The sequence below is a fragment of the Mizuhopecten yessoensis genome, unplaced genomic scaffold, assembly GCF_002113885.1.
Source record: "Mizuhopecten yessoensis strain PY_sf001 unplaced genomic scaffold, ASM211388v2 scaffold1379, whole genome shotgun sequence".
In the NCBI taxonomy this organism is placed as follows: Eukaryota; Metazoa; Mollusca; class Bivalvia; order Pectinida; family Pectinidae; genus Mizuhopecten; species Mizuhopecten yessoensis.
The window spans coordinates 153,522-180,700 of NW_018404017.1; the positions used below are offsets into that span (position 1 = coordinate 153,522).

Sequence of the window (27,179 nt, forward strand, 5' to 3'; positions counted from 1 at the left end):
TATGTGAATCCGGACCCTATGAGCGATTGTAAGCGAGTAAGTATCTTGAAACTTCGAAAACTTAAGTTGAAATTTCGAATTATCTTGAAAACTTAGACTTATTATCTTAAAATTTCGTGTAAGTAAATCGAAACTTCGAGTTATTATCTTGAAATTTCAAATTATTAACATGAAAAATGAGGGGTTTTTTCTACATGGCCCTAATGCTCTTCCATAGGAAATAAACCATATGTCAAAAACAAATTGGTACATTAATTTCTGAAGGGGATTATGTAGATAGTATAGCGACTTTAGTGAAGGCTCAGGGGCCACGGTCCGTCCAATATGTGAAACCGGACCCTATGAGCGAATATAAGCGAGTAAGTATCTTGAAATTTCGAGTTAGTTAGTCAAAATTTCGAGTTATTATCTTGAAATTTCGAGAAAGTAAGTCGAAATTTCGAGTTATCATCTTGAAACTTCGAAAACTTAAGTTGAAATTTCGAATTATCTTGAACATTTCGAGTTATCAAATTATGAAATTTCGAGTTAGTAGGTCGAAATTTCGAGTTATTATCTTGAAATTTCGAGTTATCATCTTGAAATTTCGACTTATTATCTTGAAATTTCGTGTAAATAAGTCGAAACTTCGAGTTATTATCTTGAAATTTCAAATTATTAACACGAAAACGAAGTTTTTTTCTACATGGCCCTAATGCTCTTCCATAGGAAATGAACCATATGTCATAAACAAATTGTTACATTAATTTCTAAAGGGGATTATGTAGATAGTATAGCGACTTTAGTGAAGGCTCAGGGGCCACATTTTCTTACATTTTTCTCGATGATAGTCAATACATGGATACTTCAGGAATGTAAGTATATGTTAGTTTGTTCATTACTTTCATTATTTATTACAATTTTGCGTCACTAAAATTCTGCATTCAAACGTTACTTTACAGACAAAGTCAACAATATTTTCAACAAATAATATCTGCAAAGGTCATTATTGACATTGTTCTTGACATGGATATACCAACCAACTTCCATAGTTTTAACATTTTGAGGAAAAGATATGAGCTCATCACATACTATATACACTGACATGAGCCTGTATGAAATACCTTAACAGTTAAATCCATACAGAGAATACACACGTGCGTGATTCGGGTAAACTATAAACTAAATTTAGAAAAAAATCCGAACAAATTTCCGGAAAAAAACTCGACAACATACAGGCAAAAGTAACAAGGGGAATTCGATATAGTATATAGGTAAGTGAAGAGCCTGGTCAATCATGTACATAACTCGGTTGATGTGGCAAGAGTTGATATGACCAACACGGAGACTGAGCTCTCGGGATGATTGATCAGGCTAGAACTAAGGATCCAGAAATCTATCAGAATATTAGGACTATAAACTAAGTGCATGTATGTTGTATTGATATCGAAAATATATATTATGAAATGAAAGAAAACGTATCAATTCAATGTTATATATTTTAACGTATAATTAGTACATGTATGTTTATGAGCGAATTTGTGTGTATGATTTCATTTATATAGATATACCTGTATGCGTTTACCTGTGTAGGTAGGTAGGTAGGTAGGTAGGTAGGTAGGTAGGTAGGTAGGTAGGTAGGTTGTATTATGTATATCATAACATGTTTTTTCGATAAAATAGAAAAAAACGACTTACCTGCAACGTTAAAAGTATATTCTATACATGTAATCCAAATCAAGTGAAAGTATATTACAATGCCGGTTTCGATTTCCATCTTATGTTTGTGGTGTTCGCTTCGCTTCTATTTCGTCTATGACAGGTGTATTTTTTAACTCGTCAAATAGTCAGACATCTATCACTCCAACAACATTAGCAGGGCTCATGGGGTCTATTATAGCGAGCTGTTGTGAATAGTTAATTTGTGTTGGGTAGCGACTCAGCCTCTTTAAACCACTGAAGCGTTGCTACTGTATACGGTTTACAAACGGGAACCTAAATGTACTGCCTAATTGATGTATGATAACATTTGTAGTAATAAAAGTTAATTAAGGTCCAGTGTACGCTGACAAAGCGCTTTAACTATTTACAAAACAGATATCTTGTGTGAAAATGTTTGATTGTAATGGCGTACGGAAGTTTGAATGGCTATGCTTGCAAACGGCTATATAATAACAAGGAAAGCTTCTGAAACACACATCCGAGATACCAAACAAACTTTGAATAAAACTTTCAAATTTGTCCAAGGTAATATCAAGATGATAGTTCACTGCGATGTAGTTTCTCAAGTTTATCAAATCACACAGCTTCTAGAGATAGAGAACGATATATGAAAGCTCAGTTTGATAAAATGTCATTGTTTGTTTGATTTTTTACCACCAAAACCTAATTGTACCAGTTCATGCCTTTTTACGCAGACAATTATGAACACCTGATCAAAGATTTATCTGATATATTACCGCTTACTTAGAGACAACTACACATAGAAAACAATTGCAATATAATCGATTACTTTAGCTTTGAAATAACATAAAAAAAAAGGGTCACCTTTGTAAGGATAAATTTTCTATGAACAATTTCCTTCCTGCAATTGGTTTATATTGAAAGTGCTTGGCAACTCTCAAAGGACTTTGCCACATCAAAGGTTTGGGTCATAATGAGAATCCTTATCAATATTGTATTTCGCTGGGTTCAGTGTCATATAAGGTAACAGAGATACGGATATAGAATGTTTTTTTAAAACCGTACCCTAGCGAAAACTGCTGGTACGTATACTAATGGATCATAATAATGAAATCCAGGTAAAAGTCCTGAATAATGAGTCAGCCACTTAAGTGATACTAATCGGTGTTAATGCATGAAAGATAAAGCCATGCACAAGGTGCTGATGGAAGTATGTTCCAGTGGTATTGTAAAAAACGTAGACATTGAGTTTGGAAGCGTGGCTATCATATGCCATACTCGTCTACTAAATTATGCATGTACAGTATAACCTCGATGTATCGCCACCGCCATCAATGTTGTCAGAACCGATTTCCTCACACTTGTACCGCCAAACTCGGGTACCGCCATATACCACAAAGTTTTGAGAACACTCATTCAAATACCCCTTTGTTTGCCCCCGACAACACCGCCACGCTCCATCAAAGAAAGTTACCTAAATAGTTAATTTCACAGTTGACTCAGCCCTGGGGGTCAGTTTTAGATGTTGTTATTACGTATAGTATGTGTGTCTAATCAATATATTAATTTATATCTGAATACAATTTACCATATATTATCTCTGTCGGTTATTTATTCGTTCATTCACATCATATGGCTTCTCAAAAAAAGGAAACAGGTTGTGAATATATTCAATTATTTTCAATTAAACGTCGGACTGTGGATGTTAATTGGACCAACAAATCGAAATTGATTTGATAATACCGACGGGACACCGCCGTTGTGCTCTGCATTATATATATATATTGTTTTGTCACGTGACTGTGACGTACCTCAGATAAAGGTTCGGATGCGGATTTCAGCGATCGCCGTGTTACAACAAGTCCAAACGGATTTGATCTCGATCCCGATTTACGTTTGACTATGAGACAGTTTATTGAAATGATCAGATGCTAGCAACCCACTCATGGTATTATCAGACGATGACATTATTGATGTGAAAAAATCCCGACGAGAAGGACTCTTGACGATATTCGCCTGGGTTGTGCGGCAGAGAAACAGGATATTGAGGCGGTTCCCTGTTTAGTCGAACACTTACAATTGACTACAGAGTCTGACGCACAGAAATGATGGCATTTGCAGTAGAGAAATACGAATATTGGCACCGCTATGCAGACATTACTTGACAATTGTAAGTAAAACTAAATACGGGCACGTAAAACTGACACTCTAGCCGCGGTACTCGTAAAGTGTATATCTTGCATGTGACACACTGATCGTAATACCAGATCGAAATAAGTATTTCCGAACTAATTATTCGTTCAAAAACGGTGTGTATATTCAAAAAATGCATATATACATGTATATTAGAGTTTCCATTGGTAAGTGTTGGTATTGTGCCCCAAAACAAACAAGCGTTCATCCACCTGTCATTTAACAGGGAAAACTCTTTGTACCGCCAAACTCGTTGTACCGCCAAATTGTCTTTTAGCGAAGTTTTCTGAAAAGTGTTGAACCGATATGACGCGTGTCGGGTTGATTTGGCGCTTGCCGAAGGGGTATTTGTCGATCCGTGATAAATCCTGAGAAAAGCTACCAGTATCACAAATGCAAAAAATTGAAAGTAGAAGTCTGAGGTGCGGAGGTGTCAGTATGCTTTATAAAGTGTCGTCCAGATCAATGCTTGTAAAAGAAAGGAAGCACACGGATAAAACTACTTACAAAACGGCTGCCCCGATTGATGGTACGGAAATGAAGCTTTCTGATTAATATTCATGTTAAAGTGTTGTACTAACAAATACAAGGAATTCGGAGCCACGAATTCAAACCCTGTTATTAAAAAGTTGTCCTCACGAATGCCAGTGTCGTGGAGCGCCTGGATCAGAGACTTTTACACAATACAGTAATGAGGGATAGACGGTGAAAAACTCATATCAGTTTCCCTGTTAAAGGGTTACATTGTATCATGGCAACTGTTAGGGATAGAAAAACCTTGACTTGTGTTATGTTATAGAAGGATTGCCCTGACGAATAGTCAGATGGTGAAAGTTCTCATTACAATGTTGCCCTGACGACTAACAAACAGAAGAACTGTTAGTATGTTTTTTTTATTTTATGAATGTTTTTATGACAAATGTCTGCATCATCTTTATGCAGACCATCTACAAGAGTCACTTTGAAATATTTAATGGTTTTCAAAATGACTTTGAGGAATTCGCACTTAACATGTTCCTAATGATGGCATTTACATGTTCTAAGTGATGGCCTGTACTTGTTCTTAATGATGGCCGTAACATGTTCGTGATGATGGCCTGTACATGTTCTAAATGATGACATTAACGTGTTCTAAATGATGGCCTTTACTTGTTTCTTAATGATGGCATTAACATGTTCTAAATGACGGCCTTTACATGTTCCTAATGGTGGCCTGTACATGTTCTAAATGATGGCCTTAACATGCTCTAACTGACGACCTTTACATGTTCTAACTGACGGCCTTTACATGTTCTAAATGTTGGCCTTAATATGTTCTAAATGATGGCCTTAACACGTTCTAAATGATGGCTTTATATGTTCTTAATGATGGCATTAACATGTTCTAACTGACGGTATTTACATGATCTAACTGACGACCTTTAAATGTTCCTAATGATGGCCTTTACATGTTCTAAATATTGGCATTAACATGTTTTTAATGACGGCCTTTACATGTTCCTAATGATGACTGTTACATGTTCTTAATTACAATCTTTACATTTTCTTTATGATGGTCTTTACATGTTCGTGATGATGGCATTTACATGTTCTAAATGATTGTCTTAACATGATCTAAATGATGGCCTTTATATGTTCTAAATGACGGCCTTCACATGTTCTTAGTGATGGCCTGTACATGTTCTATGTAACGCAGGACGAACAGCGGGATTACTCGTACCACGAACCAACAAATAACAAACATCAATATTCACAATTAATTAAATATAATGTACAATTACCACAATAATGACAATATACGATCATGACGATATTTACAAAGCTCACTCTCTAACACACTCTTTGCATACAAAATACTAGGAATAATTACACAAGGTAACTACAGTCTCTGTCACCACTCCACGAAGGACTCGGTAGTACTACAGCAAATTTCCACACAGGATTCCAAACATATATGACGAATGTCCACACAGGTTTCCAAAATATATATGAGAGACACTATGGAATATTCACACAGGATTCAATGTGTCCAGACAAGTCTCAAAGTATCCACACAGGATTAAGGCAAATGTCCACAAAGGACTCTGTACAAGGTCCACACAGGACTCGTTTCCACGAAGGATAAATGTACACCTATTGTCCACACAGGACGTTCATATGGTGTAAATGAAATGGGGTTCAAAGCATTACCGCGTTCCCCCTAATTAGTTTAAATTTTATTTTATTGATGTAAAATTACAATAGTACATGGTTATAAATACAAAAAGGATCCAGAAACAAGTACATAGTACTTATGTTCCCCCTAATTCCAACCAGCTCCAATCTCGAAGAACAACTGGTCCTGTTGCCGACCAATTCTAATGCTTCTTCGGTCTGAGGTTTGTTCCTGCTGTCCCGACATGGTTTGCTGCCAAATAAAGGTGACAGTTGTAAGTCCTAACCTTCCTAACTATAACAAAATACATTTGTCACTAACACACACAACATTAGAGAATTGTAATTAAATACAAATAGCATAACCAAGTATAGTTCTACTCATAATAATTATCATTTATAATCTGCTTTCAACATCGATAATTACCATAAAGTAGCAAAATCTAAAGTTACAAGAAGTGTAACAACACCTATAGTTATGGTCCGCATGAGCTTCCATACTTTTTCCAACTTTCAAACGCACACATGAATATACCTATATTTACCTACTTTGAATATACGATACATACAATATAAATACATATTAGAATGGTCTCAAATATAGTTATAGCCAACATATATAGAAATATTTCACTACAAACACATTCAACATCTTTATAAACACACAACAACAAGTTCATGCATCAGTGATCCGCACGTCCACCCGAACAATTGACCATAATATTTATCGTACAATGGGCGAAAAAATAGTTAAACGTTGGAAATATATTTATGCACAGTACTTACCACAGTCTGTTTCTGTGCCTTTTCCACGTTTATGGGCTTTCGGACGGTTACAATGGATTAATTATCCAAAACACATTATCTCGGTGTCGCACATGGCTGACCCCTACTCACCGTCCTGTCGGTTTCCTCTACAGTGGTGTAGTCGCGACACACATATACACAAAACATACACAAAACATCACAAACTTACATAGCGAACGTGAGTGGCTGGTAATCTGTTTCTAAAATGAATTCTCTACCATATATGTAAGGTTCAAACCTTTGAATTCCCCAGACGATAGCCATGCATTCCTTCTCAACGACGGCATAGCTTATTTCTCTGGCTAGCAATATCCTGTTTGCATACGCAATCGAAATGTGTTGTCCCCCCTCTTCTTGCTATAACACTGCGCCCAGACCTCGGTCTGATGCGTCAGTCCGAAGGATAAAGTCTTTGTCCATTTCTACAAGTTTCAAGACTGGTGCTGCCACAAGCAGGTTCTTCAATGTTTTGAAAGCGATATCATGACTATTCTCCCATATGACTGTATTGGGGTTACCTTTCCTCGTAAAGTCCGTTAGTGGTACACTTATCGCAGCAAAGTTCGGAATAAATTTCCGGTAAAAGCCAGCTAGTCCCAAGAACGAACGAACCTGTTTCTTCGTTGTAGGTCTAGGAGCTTCCTGCATTGCCTTCACCTTTGACTGCTCTAACTCAAGTCGTCCACATCCAACAACATGACCTAGACATGACAGACTACCGTATCCCAAAGAACATTTACTCGGTCTTGCCGTTTGTCCAGATTCCCGCAGACGCGAAAACAAGTCTCCTAAAATGTTCATATGCTCCTTCCAAGTAGCTGCGTATATGAGAATGTCGTCAATAAAATTATCAATGTTGTCCATCCCAGATAAAAACCTCCGCATCATCCGTGTTTGGCATCGGTTCCGCATCAAATACGGTAATTCGGTTCAGCCTCCGAAAGTCAATGCAAAAATGATTTGTACCATCCTTCTTCTTCACCTTGACCACCGGTGCTGAATATGGTGGTGATGATGGCTCAATCACTCCCATGTCCAACATCTTTTTGACCTCTTCCTTGATAACTTCCTTGGTATTAAAAGGCATTGGGTATTGCTTCACTCGCACAGGTTCAGGGGTTGTAGTAATGATATCATGTTCGGCAAGAACTGTCTTCCCTGGCATGTCTGTCAACACATCTTTGTACTCAGATAGTAGCCCCTCCACATTACTGTGCTGTTCTGTCGTCAGATCAGGTGCAATCTCGACATCTTGTACACTCTCAGATCCTAGTGCAGATGGAATCGTCTTTAGTACACCTTCTGAATCTGGCTCCTCCGTTTCCTCTTCCTCAATGACAATCGCCATCACACAAGATAATGCACCTCCCATCGCAATATCTTGCTGGCTCCCAGCCTCTTTTCTTTCCTCATACTACTTCAGAAGGTTCATGTGAAGAGTTTTGATCTTGCCATCTCTGTCGACATGGTAGTCAGTTGGTCCCACCTTCTTAACAACTCTGTATGGCCCCTTCCACTGCATCAGTAGTTTGTTCGTTTTTGTCGGCAAGAGAACCAACACTTTGTCGTCTACTTTCAAGTCTCGTTGCTTTGCCCGTCGGTTGAAGTGTCTCTTCTGTTTTGCCTTTGCCATTCTCAGGTTATCTGTCGCTACCTTACATGTCTCTTCCATTCTCTCAGTGAGGTCCATTACGTAGGTATACGTCGTCTTCACCTCCTCATCCTGTATGTCCTTCGTCAACAACTCACGAAGAATCATCATCGGTCCTCGGACTGCACGTCCATATAGAATCTCAAATGGTGAAAATCCTAATGATTCCTGAGGAACCTCCCGATACGCAAACAGCAGGGGATTGATAAACCTGTCCCAATATTTTGGCCTCTCAACACTCATCTTCCGAAGCATCTGTTTTAAGGTACATTTAATCTTTCCACAAGGCCATTGCACATAGGATGGTAAGGTGTCGTGGTCAGCTGCTTAATAGACAGTAATCTGCTAACCTCTCTCATCAGGCCTGAAGTGAATCGGGCTCCTTGATCACTGAGCATCTCTGAGGGAATTCCGACTCTACTGAAGATGTCGACCAGTGCTTCTGCAGCTCGTTCTGTCTCTATACTCCTCAATGCAACTGCCTCTGGATACCTGGTGGCGTAGTCAACGACTGTCAGAATAAAGCGATTCCCACGATCCGAAGCAGGTTGAAGTGGTCCAATTAAATCCACAGCAACCCTCCTAAATGGCACGTCGATCAGTGCCATATCGCCAAGTGGAGCCTTTAGGATTCTTCCTTTTGGAAATGTCCTCTGACATATGTCGCATGATCTGCAGAAACGCACTACATCCGCCTGTACACCCGGCCAGAAGAACTCTGAAAGAACTCTGCTCGCTGTCCGTTTAGCTGTCAAATGTCCTGACATGATTGAGTCATGTGCCAGTTTAATCACTCTCTCACGGTACTTCTCAGGAACCACCAACTGTCTGAACAGTTTCCCATTCATCACTCTGGGACTCTGGAATTTCCAGTACATAAGACCTTTCTGGTAATATTTTTTACTGGACCCTCCATCATCACGTTCGTGAACCTCCTCCTCAGAAGCTAACTTCCGGAATTTATCAAGTGTCTTGTCTTGCTGCTGTGCCTCCTTAAAATCTTCTGCACTTCCAACATCTTGGATACCCTCGGGTACTTTAAGTGGCTAATAAGATTCACATGATCTCAAGTTTCTACCGCGTGAACAGGTGGTTCCCTTTCCCTCCAATCCTTGTCCGGTTGAGCAGGTGGTAGAGCTCCTCTGACATTTCCTATGATAACATCATACAGTGGCGCTTCCAATACCCAAGCTTCAGTCTGGCCTTTATAGTACGGTGTGTCAACGTCCACAATAGCAATAGGAACTTCAAGCTATGAACCATCAGCGAGTGTACAAACCTGCACCCTAGCAGTGTACCAGTCCTTGTTCACAAAACACTTTCTTACTACAACACCACTTCATCCGGTGTCACGAAGCACGCTGACTTTGTTGTCACCAACACATCCTTCTTCAATTGGCATACCAGTAGACACGGAAACACCAAGAGTTACTGCCTCTGTTTCTTTTGGAGTTGGTTATGTTCTTTCCTTTTCTAACGACCCGTTTTCTCAGTTATGACTGCAACCTTGCCTCCACTACCATTCTTCTTAGCACGACATTCAAATGACAAATGTCCCGGCTTTCCGCAGTTATAGCACTTCCGCTCCTTCGATGAATACTGGTTATGTTGTCGATATGCATCAGATGTTCCAGTTCCTTGAGTCCTAATCGGTTGGTGCTTCTGTCCCTTGTTAACAAACTGACTAGCTTTAGTCCCACGCGCTTCAACGAATTGATCTGCCAATCTCACCATCTCCCCTATTGCCGATGGTATCCTCTCCTTCAGGAACAATGCCAAGTCAGGACTACAATAATAAACAAACTGATCCCTGAGCATCAAGTCGAGAAGTTTGGTGTACGTCTTTTCGGTCTGGCTAATTTTCACCCATCTCTCTCTGAAGTATTGAAGTCGGACTGTAAACTGGGTAAATGTCTCAGCTCCCTTCGGTTTTGCCGTTCTAAAAGACTTTCTGAAGCCCTCCTCTTTCATCTCAAACCTTAGTAATAAAGCTTTTTTCAACTCGTCAAAGCCCAATGCCCTCTCCACAGGTAAACGCGAAAATACTCCAAGCGCTTTCCCCTTCAGACGTGCACTCAAAGTAGCGCCCCAATGGTCACGATGCCATTTCTGAGCCTCAGCATACCTCTCGAACCGCTGTATATAGGCGTCCATATTATCATGCGCTTCATCAAAGGCCGGTAACTTCGGTCCGCGTCTTAATGTGTCCCCCTGAGGATGACCATTTCCGGGTGCTGCACGATTTCCTACTTGAAGAAGCTCCAACTGACGTTGATGTTCCTTCTAACGCATGCGCTCTGCTTCTAAGTTGGCCTGCTCTTGTCTAAAAGACCTTTCCTGCTCCCGCTCATCTCTATCTCGAGCTTGTTGGTCACTAACAAACTGTTGTAAGGCCTCGCCCTCGTATTGCATCTTTTTCCCAAGAATAACCAATTCCTCTAAGGTAGACATGTTTCCGGATATGAATAAACCTAACGCTGGAAAGTACAATACTTATACCACAGACAAAAATGACGCAACAATAGGTTTAACCTCACCAATAAGTTGCAGATGCTCTCTCGGTCTTGATCCTGTAAGTTTAACTTACCAATGCATTTCACCTGTCTTGATCCTATAGGCTTTACTTACCAATGCATTTCCCGGAATTAAACTGACACTTATAGAAATGGGAAAAAGTAAGTAACAGTATGCCCAAGCACGAAAAATATCTCTCTCAAACTCTATCCTATTGCCTAGCATATGAAGATTCAAAGTACGAATAACCAAACGTCGTTCATCCCACCGCTGCCACCAATTTTGTAACGCAGGACGAACAGCGGGATCACTCGTACCACGAATCAACAAATAACAAACATCAATATTCACAATTAATTAAATATAATGTACAATTACCACAATAATGACAATATACGATCATGACGATATTTACAAAGCTCACTCTCTAACACACTCCTCGCATACAAAATACTAGGAATAATTACACAAGGTAACTACAGTCTCTGTCACCACTCCACGAAGGACTCGGTAGTACTACAGCAAATTTCCACACAGGATTCCAAATATATATATGACGAATGTCCACACAGGTTTTCAAAATATATATGAGAGACACTATGGAATATCCACACAGGATTCAATGTGTCCAGACAAGTCTCAAAGTATCCACACAGGATTAAAGGCAAATGTCCACAAAGGACTCTGCATAAGGTCCACACAGGACTCCTTTCCACGAAGGATAAATGTACACCTAGTGTCCACACAGGACGTTCATATGGTGTAAATGGAATAGAGTTCAAAGCATTACCGCGTTCCCCCTAATTCCAACCAGCTCCAATCTCGAAGAACAACTGGTCCTGTTGCTGACCAATTCGAGTGCTTCTTCGGTCTGAGGTTTGTTCCTGCTGTCCCGACATGGTTTGCTGCCAAGTAAAGGTGACAGTTGTAAGTCCTAACCTTCCTAACTATAACAAAATACATTTGTCACTAACACACACAACATTAGAGAATTGTGATTAAATACAAATAGCATAACCAAGTATAGTTCTACTCATAATAATTATCATTTATAATCTGCTTTCAACATCGATAATTACCATAAAGTAGCAAAATCTAAATGATGGCCTTAACATGTTCTTAATGATGGCAGTAACATGTTCTAAATGATGGCTTTATATGTTCTTTATGATGGCATTAACATGTTCTAACTGACGGTATTTACATGATCTAACTGACGACCTTTAAATGTTCCTAATAAATGGCCTTTACATGTTCTAAACGATGGCATTAACATGCTTTTTATGACGGCCTTTTCATATTCTTAATGACGGCCTTTACATGTTCCCAATGATGACCGTTACATGTTCCTAATGACGATCTGTACCGTTCCTTTTTGATGGTCTTTACATGTTCGTGATGATGGCATTTACATGTTCTAAATGATTGTCTTAACATGATCTAAATGATGGTCTTGATATGTTCTAAATGACGGCCTTTACATGTTCTTAATGATGGCCTTTACATGTTCTTGATGATGGCCTGTACATGTTCTTAATGATGGCCTTTACATGTTTCAAATGATGATATATACATGTTTCTAATGATGGTCTTTACAATTTATTTATGATGGTCTTTACATGTTCGTGATGATGTCCTTTACATGTTCTAAATGACGGCCTTTACATGTTCCTAATGATGGGATTGACCTGTTCGTGATGATGGCATGTACATGTTCTTAATTATTGCCTTTACATGATCGTGATGATGGCCTGTACATGTTCTCAATGATGGCATTTACATGTTCCTAATGATGACCTTTACATGTTCCTAATGATGGTCTTTACATCTTCTTTATGATGGTCTTTACATGTTCGTGATGATGTCCTTTACATGTTCTAAACGAGGCCTTCACATGTTCCTAATGATGGCATTGCCATGTTCGTGATGATGGCCTGTACATGTTTTAAATGATGGCCTTAACATGTTCTAACAGACGACCTTTAAATGTTCCTAATGATCGGATTTACATGTTTTAAATGATGGCATTAACATGTGTTTAATGATGGCCTTTATATGCTCTTAATGATGGCATTAACATGTTCAAACTGACAACCTTAAAATGTTCCTAATGATTGCCTTTACATGTTCTTAATGATGGCCTTTACATATTCTAAATGACACCGTTTACATAGTCCTAATTGTGGCCTTTACATGTTCCTAATGATGTCATTGACCTGTTCGTGATGATGGCCTGTACATGTTCTAAATGATGGCCTTAGCATGTTCTTACTGACGACTTTTACATGTTCTAACTGACGATCTTTAAATGTTTCTAATGATGGTATAACATGTTTTAAATGATGGCATTAACATGTGTTTAATGATGGTCGTAACATGTTTGTGATGATGGCCTTAGCGTGTTCTAAATGATGGCATTAACATGTTCGTGATGATGGCCTGTACATGTTCTAAATGATGGCCTTAACATCTTCTAACTGACGGCCTTCACATGTTCTAACTGACGACATTTAAATGTTCCTAATGACGGCCTTTACATTGTTTTAATGATGGCATTAACATGTTCGTGATGATGACCTTTACATGTTCCTAATGATGGCCTTACAATGTTCCAAATGAGGGCCGTTATATGTTCTTAATGACGGCATTAACATGTTCTAACTGACGGCCTTTACATGTTCTAACTGACGGCCTTTACATGTTCTAACTGACCATCTTTAAATGTTCTAAATAATGGAACTGACATGTTTTTTTATGACGGCCTTTACATGTTCTTGATGACGGCCTTTACATGTTTCTAATGACGGCCTTTACATGTTCCTAATGATGGCCTTTACATGTGCCTTCTTATGGTCTTTACATGTTCTAAATGATGGGCTTTACATGTACCAAATGATGGCCTAAATGCATGTTCTTAATTATGGCCTTTACATGTTCTTCACGATGGTTGTAACATGTTTGTGATGATGGCCTTAACATGTTCTAAATGACGGCTTTTACATGTTCCTAATGATGGCCTTTTCATGTTCTAAATGATGGCATTGACGTGTTTTTAATGATGGGCTTTACATGTATTAAATGATGGCATTAAGATGTTCGTGATGATGACCTGTACATGTTCTTAATGATGGCCTTTACATGTTCTAACTGACAGCCTTCACATGTTCTAACTGACGACCTTTAAATGTTCCTAATGATGGCCTTTACACGTTTTAACTGACGACCTTTAAATTTTCCTAATGATGGCCTTTACATGTTCGTAATGGTGGTCGTTACATGTTCTTTATGATGGTCGTAACATGCTCGTGATGATGGCCTTTACATGTTCTAAATGACGGCATTTACATGTTCGCGATGATGGCCTGTACATGTTCTGAATGATGGCCTTAACATGTTCTAACTGACAGCCTTCACATGTTCTAACTGACGACGTTAACATGTTCATTATGAATGCCTTTTCATGTTATAAACGATGGAATTAACATGCTTTTGATGATGGCCTTTACATGATCTTGATGACGGCCTTTACCTGTTTCTAATGATGACCGTTACATGTTCCTCATGACGATCTGTACCGTTCCTTTTTGATGGTCTTTACATGTTCGTGATGATGGCATTTACATGTTCTAATGATTGTCTTAACATGATCTAAATAATGGCCTTGATATGTTCTAAATAAAGGCCTTTACATATTCTTAATGATGGCCTTTACATGTTCGAGATGATGGCCTGTACATGTTCTAAATGATGGCCTTTACATGTTCCTAATGATGATATTTACATGTTCCTAATGATTGTTTTTACAATTTCTTTATGATGGTCTTTACATGTTCGTGATGATGTCCTTTATATGTTCTAAATGATGGTCTTTACATGTTCGTGATGATGTCCTTTACATGTTCTAAACGACGGTCTTTACATGTTCCTAATGATGGCATTGACCTGTTCGTGATGATGGCCTGTATATGTTCTAAATGATGGCCTGTACATGTTCTAACTGACGGCCTTTACATGTTCTAACTGACGACCTTTAAATGTTTCTAATGATGGTATAACATGTTTTAAATGATGGCATTAACATGTGTTTAATGATAGTCGTAAAAAGTTTGTGATGATGGCCTTAGCGTGTTCTAAGTAACGGCTTTTACATGTTCTAAATGATGGCATTAACATGTTCGTGATGATGGCCTGTACATGTTCTAAATGATGGCTTTAACATGTTCTAACTGACGGCCTTCACATGTTCTAACTGACGACATTTAAATGCTCCTAATGACGGCCTTTACATTTTCTTAATGATGGCATTAACATGTTCGTGATGATGACATTTACATGTTCCTATTGATGGCCTTACAATGTTCTAAATGAGGGCCGTTATATGTTCTTAATGATGGCATTAACATGTTCTAACTGACGGCCTTTACATGTTCTAACTGACCATCTTTAAATGTTCTAAATAATGGCACTGACATGTTTTTTATGACGGTCTTTACATGTTCTTGATGACGGCCTTTACATGTTTTTAATGACAGCCTTTACATGTATTTAATGATGGCCTTTACATGTTCTTCACGATGGTTGTAACATGTTTGTGATGATGGCCTTAACATGTTCTAAATGAAGGCTTTTACATGTTCCTAATGATGGTCTTTTCATGTTCTAAATGATGGCATTGACATGTTTTAATGATGGCATTTACATATATTAAAGTATGGCATTAAGATGTTCGTGATGATGACCTGTACATGTTCTAAATGATGGCCTGAACATGTTCTTAATGATGGCCTTTACATGTTCTAACTGACAGCCTTCACATGTTCTAACTGACGACCTTTAAATGTTCCTAATGATGGCCTTTAATGATGGCATTAACATGTTCCTAATGATGGCCTTTACATGTTCTTAATGGTGGTCGTTACATGTTCTTTATGATAGTCGTAACATGCTCGTGATGATGGCCTGTACATGTTCTTAATTGTGGTCGTTACATGTTCTTTATGATAGTCGTAACATGCTCGTGATGACGACCTTTACATGTTCATAATGATGGCATCGACATGGTCTAAATGATGGCATTAACATGTTCGTGATGATGGCCTTTACATGTTCTTGATAACGGCCTTAACATGTTCTAAATGATGGCCTTTATATGTTCTTTATGATGGCATTAACATGTTCTAACTGACGCTCTTTACATGTTCTCACTGACGACCTTTTAATGTTCCTAATGATGGCCTTTACATATTCTAAATGATGGATTTTAGACAGGTAGCCATTGCAATGAATAAAGCACAGGTGTGATGTGCTCTTTCTTTCGAATACGAATAACCAGCCGTGCTGCAGTGTTCATGGCCCTCTGCAGACGATTAGTTAGTGTGTCAGATACACCACAGAGCAGCGTGTAACCATATGCACCAAAATCTTGCATGCATCTTCAGTTATAAACTGCCGAATACAGCCGATGTTCCTGATCTGGTAGTAACAGGATTTGGCAATAGCGTTCACATGTTTCTCCATGTTCAGTGAATCATCAAAATATACCCCTAGGTTTTAAACGGCTGGGACAGTCTCAATAACTCTGGTACCGATCTTGAGCTGGAGAGCCATTGCGGCAGACTCTATATATTTACAAACAAGTAAAATCTCAATATATATTGCTATGCCCCTTTTTATAAACTGTGTTTGTAATTACCAAATGGCTCCTCGAGGACAAATACATTGTAAACACATCTCACCTGACTATTCCTTGAAAAATGGAATTAAACTAAAATCAAAATGAATGCAATACCAAGCTCAGACAGAATCGATCATAACGAAAAAATATTTTCTTAAAACCTAATATTATTTTCATGTTAACATGACATTCATCTTCAGTGTTGCAACAGACTGCACCCCAAAATACCCGTCTTTAAAAAGAAAGGAAAATTTTGACAACTATTCTACATTTGTTATTTGGAATTATGAATATGTATCGACCTTTACTGTGTTTCTTTTTAATGTAAAGTAAATAATCGAAACAATCGCTTAAAAATATGTTTACATTCGAATAATTGAAATTGTGATTTATCCTTAAATCAAATCAGTCAGGTCCAACGGCCGAAAGGGACCACGGTGACCAATTGGTTAAGGCGTCTGACATTCTGCCACCACTAGCCATCCATCACTTGGTCGCGGGCTCGAGACCTACGTGGGGAAGTTTCCAGGTACTGGCCGCTGGTCGGTGTTTTTTCCTCGGGAACTCCGGCTTTCCTCCACCACCGAAACCTGGCACATCCTTAAATGGCCATAGCTGTTAAAAGGACGTAAAAGAAAGAAAAAAAGAAAAAAAAATCCAATGGTCGACCAATATTTTCAAACTATTCCAGACCTATACAATGCACACACAATTTCACTATATTTTACCATGCTAAGAATCGTGCACTTAAAACGATTTCCCGGACTTACTTTCAGCTTTGATAATCAATTTTCGGACTTATCTACTACGTGACCTTGTCAACAAAAGTACCCTTGTTAAGTCGCGCTACAGATATATCTAAACCGAAATTAGTGGGCGTAACTGTATATTTTGTGTTTTGCATATTATGGGACAGGGATCCTTAAGTGAAACGACTTAAAACTGCTATCAATAACGAACGAGGAAATGAACCCAACACAGATTGGTGTCTGCTTAATGACAACATCAGTGAAACAATTATAATCCCGATTTGTTTCCTGGTTAATTCTAAAAAAACAGTTAACAACGTGCTACCATGTATAGAACTGCCCCATCAAATACGATTGTAAAACATGTGTGAATAATACTTATTTTTTATACAATGTAGTTGTTATATTAATTTTCTGCACATTCATGTCTCTGTCATGCGGAGGTCATACTGAACCAAGTTAAGAGTTGTCATGTCAGATAGCCCCTCCATCAGCCGCAAACATTGATCAATGGGCAAAAATACTGAATACATTAACATAACACGCGTATTTTAATTTCCAATTAACAAGCGTAAGAGTACGTGTTTTACATCTGCCGTATAAATACTGTCAAAGTGGATTTTTTGCGGCGTGGAAAATCTCGCGTTTTTCTTTTTGAGTAATATCTACCGAAAACATTCATTCATAGATTATATAAACTATAGACTCATGTTTGTATGATATATCAATATTTAAGAAACGTTGCCGACACAAACATTTCCACACCGTGAGAGGTTTTAAAAGTCACAATGCTAAAATATCAGCCCGCAAGAATGTTTACTTTACAGTAAGCATAATTACCTTATCCATAAACAAATGTTATAACATGTGTTGTTGATCAAATGATTATTACTACATCTGGTATTAGAAATTGATCATGTATGTTGATGTAGTAGGGAGTTAAGAAACATTGTCGCAGGTGCGAATTGTCCATGACGTACAGTTGTCAGTTTTGAAGGATATTGCAGAAAGACATCGTCACCGTGAAGTTCGCTATGTATGGCACAGCAAATACCAAACATTGCGCAATCTTGAATCAATTCACGTGTTTCGAAAGATATCAAGTATTAATATTTGGCTATTATTGCCATTGTTCGGATGGATACTTATGTTATAGATAAGTCTCATTTTAGCATTTATATAAGTATAATGTTATAAAATAGTTATAAAATCATACTTAAGCAATAACATTATCATATGTTATGTTTGTAAAATGGTAAAATAATGTCAATAGCATAATATTGGTTTACATCAATAGCATCATTATAATAGTTTTATTATAATATGAATCCAACCAGTATTTAACAGTTTCAACCTTATACTATTACACACGTACTTCAAAAATTAAAATTAAAAAAACGACTCTTAGAAACATAAACTATATTATTTTTATAAATATGACTATTTATAAAATGATCACGTATTCGAAAAAAAATCGTTAGACATGCTTTTGACAAAATTGATAAAAGTTATATTTTTATGTACTGGGTTTTTTTCATGTAGGTATTGAGGATATGTTGTTAATAATAATTGTATCTAATTCCTTTATAAGCACGAACATTAAAAACCAAATGATACAGTTTGTAATGTTGCAAATTAGTGTTGATATACGTGTCTATCCTGAGACTCTAAAACTGATTGATGTCACCAACGTACTGCTGACTCAGTCATAGGTCACAGATTCAAACTTTACATTCACCAAACAAAACCACACCCAATCACACAAGCAATGTCAGGTTGACATAACTGACATGTCGAGTTGTTGTCTTCTTCGTATGTGTCTGTATATACATGTAATATATAAACAGATTGTAAATAAAAAGATAAATGTATATTTCAAAATTATATATCAAACTTTTTTCCATTTTTCCTGTACACGTGTTAATGTAATGGCCGACAAAACTAAACGCCACCTGTGATGCTGTCACCCTTTAATTTATCTACAGAGAAAGTCGTTGATGAGCAAAAGATACATACTTCATTTGTTTGAAAATGTGTAAAGATATCAATGACATCACAGAAGGATTGCCGTTCTACATTTGTACTTCTGATAAATGTAACTCAGTGTTGGAAACTGATTTGTACGGCTCGACCATAGCTTTGATTAACCATTTCTGAAAAGAAAACCTTATCTTTCTCGACAATTGTGAGAAATAATAAAGATCAATTAAACAAAATATAATCAACAACAGTGTTCTGAATAAAAGAAGTCCATGTCCCAGACCGGATTTCAAACTCCGGACTTCAGTTTGATATACGATCCCTCTAACCGACTGAGCTACATGTACTTGGTCAACATAAGTGTCTTGGTCCAACTGTGTTTCAGTTATATCAAAACGGAAGTTAAGGGGAGGTTACTCTATATAGGACATGGTGCAGGGATCCTTAAATAAGCTGTCAATTGCATAATATATAGTTGACTATATCAAACATTTGTTTAGGTTATGTATGTTTTAATATTGCCAGAATAAAACCTATTTTCAATATATTCCAGTTTGACATAAGCACAGATTACATACAATATATTTATCAAAAATAAATTGTAAACTTTTGATTTTACTATTACTAAAAAATGTGTACAAAATTGAAATGTTTGCGTTGTAAAGATTCAAATAACAACAGCAACAGGCTCTGTCATGGACCAAAAAAAAATCATAAACATAGTTTTGGTTTGAGATTAACTTTGCATAAATTAGTTATGACCATATTGTGAGTTGACAAAGCAAGTAAAACATAAATCAATATTATCTTCCAGAATTATTTTGTTAGTCTAAAATCAAAAGGACATTGCTGATATTTACAGTTTAACAGGGTTTATTATCACTAAATCAAGATAGAAGACAACGTTATAATACGATAAATACATGTAGTTAATTTACATAAATTGTTATTAAAAATGGCAGAAGGAAGATACATGGGATTTTATTTTTGTTATTTTGTTTTTTTCAATATTTGATTAATGATATGGTATGACTACAACATAAAGGATAAAAGTAAATGACAATGATGTATACGATAAACATTACGATAATTAACGATTTGACGACATATTTTGATAAAGGACATGCCTTTGACGTTGTAGAATGATGTAAAGGATGCATCATGCTCCATTTGATTGATGACGAACATGTTTACTTACCATATAAATATTCGTATCGCTGTGAATGTGACCATTGGTGTTCGTTGAGACATTACCTAGTCAATGATGAACAACAAACTTGTACTCGCAATCCTCTTGGTGACCGTAGGTCTGATGTGCCTTGGTGTACCCCCAGTAAGCGGTGAGTATTGGACTTTCATTTCCATATTTTATGGTATTCAATCCATTCAGGTTTATCAGACTACTTAGCTTGACGTAACTGTGAATCTGATTTCAAAAACAAAATAATTATAAAATAGGTCATTATCAATTTTTAGTGTATTAACGAGTAATAAACCTTACTAAGTATTTGATCAGTTTTGTAAAATATACGTATTCATAATCTTAGTTTCCTTTATTTATAATCGGTACTATTTGAATATAACTACACCTTTTAAAGCAATTGAAAGAGACGCAACATGATTTACGCTATGATTATTTTGTGAAGCACAAAAAAAAATATTTTGTGTAAGTACCTCTTTTTATAAAAAAAATTATAAACGACTTTAGGAAGAGTTGACTTAAGCGATGGATATGTGAATGAGTTATGGCTTATAAACGTAATGGTATTGTCGACAAACTATGATGAAGCGTTCTCTAGTATTATTGCGTGTGTCAGCAATATGATTGTGTTTTCTTAGGACCAGAAAACAGCTGTCTAAAAAATCCATTGTATATATTAACATGTGCATGTTTATTGGCTAGTTATGATTTGTTTAGCTATTTTACGCTTCTAGCGTAAGTTCGTGCAGTTTTTGGAAATGAAACATTACTGCAGTCACGACAGGATTTGTGACGTCACAATAGTGTAATCTGTTCCTATATTTCTTTATTATTTATTGTTTCCGATCCAGTGTTAAGTTGTTGTTTTTTTCTACCTCTTTTTAACTAAATATTGTTCATCCATCTCTTTAAATGTCGTTAAGGAAAAGATACCAACGTCTATATACATCAAGGATTGCAGAATAAATGCTACAGCTGGTATCAAAGATTCATTATAGTAGTAGAAATACTGGACACATTATATCACCATATCTGTATCTCACCTTGGTCCTGCTTTACGGTTATTATTGATACTACAGTGCATTCAGATACACAAGGTTCTTGTCTTCGCATGAAATGTTCTTCCTTTTCTTTTAGGTCAGTTTGGATCTGGATGTCGGTGCAGTCAAACCTGGCAGTGTAGTCCTGGTGAGAGGCGCAGTGGACAGTGTGATTACCAGCCAGGGCTGAAGTGCTGTCCACTTTACCGCGGCTAATAACACGACAAAGACAGATGATCGATTCCTTACTAAAGGTATATAGTACCACTAAGTTAATATATTATTACAATTGTCACTGCCATGGAAATGTTGTGTTATTCCTTTCCTGCAGATGTGTTCCTTCTAAATAACATGCATTTTACTGAACGATAGGATTTTATAACGCTTCATTTTCAATTTGTCAGTTCCAGTTGGCATCCATAATGGCTATGTCCAGTAAAGTACACAATCTAGTTCATTTAAGTGTATATATCGTGTATGTGTATTCAATGATAGAAAAGCCGTTTTCTAGGGAGGATCAGTGGTATACACGTGTACACATATGACTGTAATGTAACTTGTTACTTTGTTGTATAGTTTGATACATTGTACCACTGTTCATGATATATTTTTCTGGAAATCTCTCTTACAATTTTAAAGGATAGTTTTAAATATAAATAAATGTAGCATTATAATTTGTTTATCGTTTCTTTTATACAGGTACGATTTGATAAAAGAAGCCTCAACATGGAAACAAAAATACATATTTTAATTTTGGTTTGTCATGACATTTTAAACTATTAAAATTCTCCAACCTGCCTTATATATGTTGTTTTAAGTTTAAGAATATGTCAAAAATTATCATCAAATAAACAATAAAAGAAAGATGTGTTTTGTAACTGAACTGGATCTTTTTTCCAACCATTTAATGTGTATTCAGCTGATTTCTAAAAAGCTATGGGGTAACTTCAATCTTGTACGCCATTCGTGCCGATGACAAGGTTGAACCCTGCCAATGCTGACGCAATAACGGAACGTGTCAGTCAGCAAGATATATCTACTACCAGTTTGGACAAGAAGATATTGCGGCAGGCACTATGACCCCTAATGAAGAGGTGTCAATGGTGGGTTTGTTTACGTTGTCTTAAGAACAAATACAAAATTGTTTACTGAACATCTGCTCCGCTGAAGAATCTGAAAATTACTTCAACATTGTCAGACAAAGTTGCCGTATCCTTCAAGTAAAGGCTAAATCCACGTCTATTTCTTGTAACGTTTATCCGCCATTTTGCATTTGTGCCTTTTCGGCCAATTGTGATGTGCCGACAGCATGTACAAACCCGGCATAAAACATCTGTTGTACTGACATAGTAAATTTATATGATTTCGTTCCGGGGATTTTTTTTATTTTTATTTAGCTGAAAATCTCAACAATGCATCAACACAACACCAACAGTTCATATATGTCTATTTAGGAAGGGCCAACAGAATAAGAGAAAACTATTCCCGGTGGGGAGGGATATCTCAACACTCGAGGTAAGATTCTAAACTTACCAAATACTAGTAGTTGAAACCCTGGAATATCATATACTACATGTATAAACTGTATCCATTTAACAAGAGTTATGAAACAAATTATACAAATATACAACTAATATTTTTCACTCTTGTCGGCCCGGTTGTAAGCGAGCTGGCGATCTTCATGTAGGAAGAAATTGGAGTTTCTCTGTTGTTTGGCAACTTTAGAATTTTATTGCGAGTTGTGTTTCCACTTATAATATATACATACAATCACTTCTGTGATATCATTAAAAATCATCGATAAATGTTAGCATTGTCATAAAAGGATCCATGCGATTATAGGAATATATACAAGTCAGTTGGTCATCTGACAAACTAAGTTCACATAACAATGTTCATTAGGTCAATAGTTCGTGCACACACATAGATAATATCCTAGGAAAAATGAAACAAAATAAAATAAAATCATGATTGTCATATTTGTACACACATATAACTCGCAAAGTTCGTCATCGCGGAATGGTGGTTTCCAGGTCCTCACCCTTTGTAGAAATCCACCTCCAACACGCGCGCATTGTTCTCGGTATCTTTAACACAGTTCTTTACAATATAATTTCCTTGGAAAATTAGCCTCACTGTCTATGTGGAAAGTGGATTCGGGACTCTCATCCTTAAGTTGAAGTCCACTCCCGTTGTCCGCTAGAAACCCAAAGTTTCTAAAATAAGACGTTCCATGAAAATCAAAACCAACTTTCTTGTCTTATGCGGAAAGTGGGTTCCAGAATTTCTTTCTCAAGTTGAACTACATCTCTGATGGCTGTATCTTCATGTTCCTCGTTCTGCTTCTAATAGGAAGGTTAAGTCTCGGATCCTCATCCGTTGGTTGTAGACTACCCCCAGTATTGCGCTGCCATTGGAAAGTGGATTCCAGAATTTCATCCTTAAAATGAAGTCCACCCCCGATGTCTTCTTCAGAGATATGGCAATCACTATATAGCCATCTTCTGCTCCTCAATCTGCTGCTTATTGGAAAGTTGGTCTCGGATACTCATCCGTTTGCTGAAGACCACCCCCAGCATCTGCAAATTGTGGTTCCTGGGTCTTTACCCATTGTGGAAATCGACAGTTCTAGAATAAGACGTTCTATGAAAATCAACTTGCTTGTCTTATGTGGAAAGTGGGTTCCGGAATATCTTCCTTAAAATGAAGTCCACCTCCGGTGCCTGTTTCATAGGTTCTTCCTTATGTACATGTATGATGTTCCTCGGCCTGCTGTTGAATGGAAAGTGGGTCCCGGATTCTCATCCTTAAACTGGAGTCCACTCCCTTTTCAGCCACTGTTACCATTTTAAAGCGAGGTTCGGTGATTGGCTTACCTGACCTTTTTCGCTCTCTCATGACTAGCCAATCCTTACATAACTCCCCGAACCCATACCTCTTATAAACGTAAGTAGTAAAAATAACTATCCCTTATCCTATGATTCTATCCTATTTCTAAATCCTTGGGGAACCGAAAAAGTACAAAAGCCGGAAAAAGAAATGTAAGAATTACCCCGCTGATTGTTAGTCTTTTACCTAATTTGGCACTCAGTTTTTGTTTTTCCTGACCCCAGAAAACATCTGCCATTGCCTCCAATAACATCTCCCAGCCTTCAGGAGTGTGTTTTTATTTTACCTTTTAGGTTGTTAACCCTATTCCTATGTCCTTGATAACTTTACTGACATATACTTGGACTTTGATACACTTCACACCTCTAAAGACCCAACAGATTTTTCTCTCTTCTCCTATCTGTCATTAGAACTATTAAGGCTTTTAAAAATCCATTTATGTACTTAAAAATGTAGTTTCCCAAGTTGTCTCTTTTCTATTATCGTCCTTGTATGTGACCCCATTACCCACTCCCATTAAACAAATTAATACTCACATACATTTTTTTTTTATTTTAGTTTAATTGACCATAAAACTGATATTATAGTGTTGTAATTATGTAAAGTGCATTGTTTTCTCAAAACTTGAGTTATAGAAAAACACAATTTGAATTATTGTAATTCCGTCATTAATATTACCTAATAAAAATGTATTATTGAATTTTAAGATTCGCTGAATTATATAAATACAAAACTTTAAGAAACAATGATTTAAATATCATTCAATAATGAATACTCGTGCCACTGAGTCCTATATGGTTCTGCTACACTTTATCTGTTATTCTCACCTCCTAACACAATTATACTGTACATGTTTGTTTTCAGAATTATAAAGAATTTAATTATTTTGACCTTGTTGACCTGTCAGTGGTGTCTCTATATGTTTCTGACATATTCTCGCTACGTGTCCCTGTTTACATAAGTAACAACTTTTTGATAGCCTAAAAATGATTAACTTCTATTGATTCTCTCCCCTTATCATAAATGTAAGTATCGTTACTGCCGTTACATATACCTGTTTGTCTGTTTATAACATTTTAAAAATGGAAGTGTGGTTTATACTTAATTGCACATATGCTAACCTTCAAGTTTTCAAATTAAAAATATAATTTCCTAATATCTCCGTTATAATTGTAAACTTCTTTTTTTCACCCCTCCTTATATCCCTGTATTGTTTATACCGTCCCATATTTCTCTATTGTTTATCTCGTCCCATATTTCTCTATTGTTTATCCCGTCCCATATTTCTCCATTGTTTACTTATGCAGTCCCTTACAACTTACATGCTTTAAACAATGAAGGTTCCCCTGAATAAGGTTTAATTACCTGTGCTATCCCCTGCACCCCAAGCATAGAAAATATTCTAGTCAATTGCAGATTAAGTTCATGAAATAATGGTACTGGATCGACGCTTGCCATTTTGAGAGCTACTTAGGGTCAAACATAAAACCAAAATCACCTACCTTTTCGTTTTTGTTGCTGCGTTGTGTCTCGTTCAAATCCTTGGTCACTGGCACCAAATCAGCTCATGTAACACAACACGAGTGACAAGGGTTGATGGTTGGTTAAAGGTTTATTCTGGTAACCTCAAGTATTAGGATCGGTCTCTATCGTTTGGTCTCGCTCTCAGTCGTCTCCGAGCTGTCTCTACCTGTACTAGTTCTAGCCCATCTCTAGCTGTCCCTAGCCCTTCTGGCCTCTTCTCTAGCTGTCCCTTGCTCTGCTCCCTCTACCCCCTTTCGAGGTTATATTTATACCCCGTTATAATCTATTGCCGCGTGCATCGATGGTCAGTCGAGACTTGAAGATCATACCTAGGAAACCTGGATTCAAAGCTATTCCCTGATATACGTAATCATTACACCGTGTTGTCCGAGCTGTTGTCCGAGCTATTCCCGATACTTATAATCAAAGCTAGCAAATAAAGCTAGCCGATATTCACGGGTCCATAAGCCCCACAGAATAGAACGTCATTTGAGACTTTAAGATTAAATCTACTTAACCCTGGATTTGCCTTGGTATCCCCGATATACGTAATCAATTACACAACGTTGTCTGAGCTATTCCCGACACTCATAATCAACTACCATAGAGGACTGTAGCACGATCTTTGCCTCCCCTAGAGTATATATATATAATTACCACAGGGACAATAGCACAATCATTGCCTCCCCTAGAGTATATATATAACTACCATAGAGGACTACCACGATAATTGCCTCCCTTCTTCAAGTATATTTATAACTATCAAAGAGGACTGGAGCACGATCATTGCCTCCCCTAGAGTATATATAACTACCATAGAGGACTGTAGCACGAGCATTGCCTCCCCTAGAGTATATATATAACTACCATAGAGGACTGTAGCACGACGACCATTGCCTCCCCTAGAGTATATATATAACAACCATGGAGGAATGTAGGACGATAATTGCCTATCCTAGAGTATATATATAGCTACCATAGAGGACTGTAGCACGAGCATTGTCTCCCCTAGAGTATATATATAACTACCATAGAGGACTGTAGTACGATCATTGCCTCCCCTAGAGTATGTATATAACTACCATAGAGGAATGTAGCACGATAATTCCCTATCCTAGAGTATATATATAACTACTATAGA

General features: G+C 37.2%; 1 long non-coding RNA gene across 1 annotated transcript; it reads left to right on the plus strand.

The window, feature by feature from the left end:
• The first annotated feature begins 20,596 nt into the window (after positions 1–20,596).
• LOC110460619 lies at positions 20,597–22,429 on the plus strand. The gene is made up of 3 exons (XR_002464035.1): positions 20,597–20,724; positions 21,723–21,879; positions 22,325–22,429. It is a non-coding gene; the product is annotated as an uncharacterized LOC110460619 (long non-coding RNA).
• The last annotated feature ends 4,750 nt before the right edge of the window (positions 22,430–27,179 follow it).